The sequence below is a fragment of the Zeus faber genome, assembly GCF_960531495.2.
Source record: "Zeus faber genome assembly, chromosome: 8".
In the NCBI taxonomy this organism is placed as follows: Eukaryota; Metazoa; Chordata; class Actinopteri; order Zeiformes; family Zeidae; genus Zeus; species Zeus faber.
Window position 1 is genome coordinate 884662 of NC_137195.1, and position 5000 is coordinate 889661.

The following is a 5000-nucleotide window of genomic DNA, read 5'->3' on the forward strand; positions in this document are numbered from 1 at the left end:
GAGAGACAGGGAGGGAGGGAGAGAGAGAGAGACAGGGAGGGAGGGAGAGAGAGACAGGGAGGGAGGGAGAGAGAGACAGGGAGGGAGGGAGAGAGAGGGAGAGGGAGAGAGGGAGAGAGAGACAGGGAGGGAGGGAGAGACAGGGAGGGAGGGAGAGAGAGAGACAGGGAGGGAGGGAGGGAGAGAGAGAGGGAGAGAGGGAGAGAGAGACAGGGAGGGAGGGAGAGACAGGGAGGGAGGGAGAGACAGGGATGGAGGGAGAGAGAGAGAGGGAGCATGGTGTGGGGGAGGGGAAGAGGAGTGGTTGTGTGTAGTGTAGCATAGAGGAGTGTACAGCCACAGCCTAAGTAATAATAACATAGATATAATAATAAATATAATAGATACATATAATAATAAAACATACAATAAAGATATTATAATAATTATAAATATAATAAAGATACATATAATAATAAAACATATAACATAGATATAATAATAAATATAATAGATACATATAATAATAAAACATACAATAAAGATATTATAATAATTATAAATATAATAAAGATACATATAATAATAAAACATATAACATAGATATAATAATAAATATAATAGATACATATAATAATAAAACATACAATAAAGATATTATAATAATTATAAATATAATAAAGATACATATAATAATAAAACATATAACATAGATATAATAATAAATATAATAGATACATATAATAATAAAACATACAATAAAGATATTATAATAATAATAAATATAATAGATACATATAATAATAAAACATATAATAAAGATACATATAATAATAAAACATATAATTAAGATATAATTCATATAATATACATATAAAACATATAATATAGATATAATCATAAATACAATAGATACATATAATAATAAAACAGATAATATAGATATAATTAATATAATATACATATAAAAATAAAACATATAATATTGATATAATAATAATAAATATAATAGATACATATAATAATAAAACATATGATAAAGGTTCAGGCTCCTGGTTCCTTGTGTTAGATATAAACGACAGTTTTTTGACTTTCCATAAAACACTGTCACTTGGTATCGAGCAGGGCAAGCAGCAGGGCTCCCGACCCTGTGCCAAGCGACTGCTACAGAGCGATGGGGACGGCAACCTGGACATATATGACATCACATGATGATGTCACAAAGCGCCCGCTCCACAAACTAATCACGCTACACCAACGTTCCGCGAAATTCAGTAAATTTGAACCGGTTTTTCACCAATTCCTGCTCCAAATATGATCGATGTGGATCAAACTTGAACCACAAGATGTCTGCAACGGCCCGAGTGGAGACCTCCAGACCTGGAGCGAGGGTCCGGTCGCTGTGCAACACTTGTAGAGTCAGAAATGCCAAGGAGAAAAATTATAATAAAAACCCAAACAGAAACAATAGTGGTCCAGCCCGTCAGGTTAAACCCTAATAATAATAACTATAATAATAATAATAATAATAACTATAATAATAATAATAATAACTATAATAATAATAATAATAACTATAATAATAATAATAACTATAATAATAATAACTATAATAATAACTATAATAATAATAACTATAATAATAACAATACTACTACTAATAATAATAATTACTATAATAATAACAATAACAACTATAATAATAATAACTATAATGATAATAACTATAACAATAATAATAATAATAATAATAATAATAAAAAGTGTATAGCTTTTTACAATGCTCAGACAGTAAATCACATTATAGTACTAGAAGTAGTAGTAGTAGTAGTAATACTAGTGGTGTCTACGGGTAAAAGATGTGTTTACTAGTACTAGTAGTGGTTTCTAGTACAAGTGTGTTTACTAGTACTAGTGGTGTTTATTAGTACTATAGTACTTGTAGTGTTTCCTCGTACTAGTAGTGTGGTGTTTACTAGTACTAGTAGTGTTCTCTCTCCTTACACACACAAGATTGTGCATCTGACAAAGGTTCATTTTGCATGGTTTGAACTCCACTGCTGCCGCTCCCGTCGGCTGTAACATTGTGACATCACAACGCTGTGAGCTCACTACTCAAGGCTTGATTTGGGGGGGTAGCGTGGCGGCCTCGGCGTCTCTCTAGCCGCCTCCTTGTCGCGCTTGAGTGAAGCACAATCTGTACGTTGATTTGTTGGTGTACTTTTGGTTAGAGTAACGTCTTCAGTGCTGTGAGGAGGTGGATGGGTGACGGTGCTCAGCTGCTGTCGTCGAAGCGGTGGAGGGTGCTGCTCTCAGCGGTGCCGACGGTGGAAAGATGCTTCCGCTTGAAGGAGCAGGTCTGCAAGCTCTGATGACAAAAGTCCAAAAACAAATGCGATTTCCTTCCATTTGGAGTGAACGCTCCTGGAATCCGGCCCCGGCACCTCGCTGCCCCGGCACCCCGCTGCCCCGGCACCCCGCTGCCCCGGCACCCCGCTGCCCCGGCACCTCGCTGCCCCGGCACCCCGCTGCCCCGGCACCCCGCTGCCCCGGCACCCCGCTGCCCCGGCACCCCGCTGCCCGGCAGGGTTGCAGCCTTTATGTACGTTTGAAACATTTCACTGGACCCTAAGCTGAGATATTGACCTTTGAACCCTGACTAGGGGTCACCCTTGAAGCCCTCCGTCTCAGTAATTAAGTGTACTTGGGTAAGTACTTGGGTGTTTTGGTCCGTGTACCTTCCAGGGCGGCTGGTGTCAACATTTCAAATGGCCCAACGTATAATTCAGGGCTTTGCAGCGGACCCCTGTGGCTTGTGGAAGGCAGCAAGTCCCCACCGCACCAAGCCTCCTCCCACCTGCCACTCCTTTTTCAGACATACCTTCTTTTCATTTTTGGGTCTATCACAATACAACTGGGTATGGAAGCTCAGGAGGTAGAGCTGGTGGTCTAGTGATCCAAAGGTTGCTGGTTCAATCCCAGGCTCCTCCTGCTAGCATGCTGTAGTGTCCTTGAGCAAGACACTTAACCCCTAATTGCTGCGTCCGTCTGTGATTGAACAATTGTAAGTCGCTTTGGATAAAAGCGTCTCATCAATGTAATGTAACAACTACTTTACCCACGAGGCCGTTGCAATCAAGATGCACTACAAAATGACAGACAATGTTCGTTTCTAGGACTGGGATTTCTGTTTGAAACATTTATAAATTATTGCATAAATATTACGCAGCTGTTGTCATAGTTTTTGCTCCTGTAGAAGCCACAAGTCTGTTTGATATCAACCTTGTTTGGAGAAAAACATGTTTTATTAACCATGTCGTAGAGCAGCGATTCCCAACCTATGGGCAGGGTCCTGCTCGTGGGCCGCCAAGTCATGGGTAAAATACATCGATTTCAACTTGAGCTGATGATCTCAATGGATGTTTGGCAGCATCAGGCACTAACAAGCAAGAGGACATTGGGACTTCGTCCTGCCAGGTCCTGGCAGGACGCTGGGCAGGGGGGACCAGAGGGAGCAGGTCCTGGCAGGACGCTGGGCAGGGGGGACCAGAGGGAGCAGGTCCTGGCAGGACGCTGGGCAGGGGGGACCAGAGGGAGCAGGTCCTGGCAGGACGTGGGGCGGGAGGGAGCAGGTCCTGGCAGGACGCTGGGCAGGGGGGACCAGAGGGAGCAGGTCCTGGCAGGACGTGGGGCGGGAGGGAGCAGGTCCTGGCAGGACGCTGGGCAGGGGGGACCAGAGGGAGCAGGTCCTGGCAGGACGTGGGGCCGGGGGGGACAGTCCCTGTCAAACAAAGCTCTGAAGCCATGTCAACGGCACCGTCACCTCCACACAAAACACCAACAGGTCAAGGTTCTGGTCGTTGTGGCCGCCAACACTTTGGAGGTTTTCGAGTGGACCGTGACTACACTACCCATCACTTACTAGGTATTAGAAGTAGTACTTACTTACTTACTCAGAGTGCTTAGTGTTTACTAGTGGTGTTTAGTTTTACTGGTAGTATTTACTAGTAGTGTTTAGTGTTTACTGGTAGTATTTACTAGTAGTGTTTAGTGTTTACTAGTAGTATTTACTTGTAGTGCTGGTGTTTACTGGTAGTATTTACTCATATTTAGTGTTTACTGGTAGTATTTACTCCCCATATTTAGTGTTTACTGGTAGTATTTGCTTGTAGTGTTTAATGTTTACTGGTAGTATTTGCTTGTAGTGTTTAATGTTTACTGGTAGTATTTACTTGCAGTTTTTAGTGTTTACTGGTAGTATTTACTCGTTGTGTTTAGTGTTTACTGGTAGTATTGACTAGTACTGTTTAGTGTTTACTGGTAGTACTTACTTGTAGTGTTTACTGTTTACTGGTAGTATTTACATGTTGTGTTTACTAGTAGTATTTACTTGTTGTGTTTTGTGTTTACTTGTAGTGTTTACTGTTTACTGGAAGTATTTACTTGTAGTGTTCAGTGGTTACTGGTAGTGTTTACTTGTAGTGGTCAGTGTTTACTGGTATTGTTTACTTGAAATGTTTAGTGTTTACTGGTAGTATTTACTCATTGTGTTTAGTGTTTACGGGTAGTATTTACTCATTGTGTTTACTGTTTACTGGTAGTATTTACATGTTGTGTTTACTGGTAGTATTTACATGTTGTGTTTACTGGTAGTATTTACTTGTTGTGTTTTGTGTTTACTTGTAGTGTTACTTGTAGTTACCTGTTACTTGTTGTGTGTGTGTGTCAGTGTGTGTGTGTCAGTGTGTGTGTGTGTGTCAGTGTGTGTGTGTCAGTGTGTGTGTGTGTGTGTGTGTGTGTCAGTGTGTGTGTGTGTGTGTGTGTGTGTCAGTGTGTGTGTGTGTGTGTCAGTGTGTGTGTGTGTGTGTGTCAGTGTGTGTGTGTGTGTCAGTGTGTGTGTGTGTGTCAGTGTGTGTGTGTGTGTGTCAGTGTGTGTGTGTGTGTCAGTGTGTGTGTCAGTGTGTGTGTGTGTGTGTCAGTGTGTGTGTGTGTGTGTCAGTGTGTGTGTGTGTGTGTGTCAG

At 41.5% G+C, this 5000-nt stretch overlaps 1 protein-coding gene across 1 annotated transcript in view; it reads left to right on the plus strand.

Annotated features, from left to right (window-relative positions):
• The window catches only part of LOC307233885 (rho guanine nucleotide exchange factor 2-like), a 27641-nt gene that overhangs the window by 698 nt on the left and 21943 nt on the right, over window positions 1-5000 (plus strand). The window lies entirely within an intron of this gene.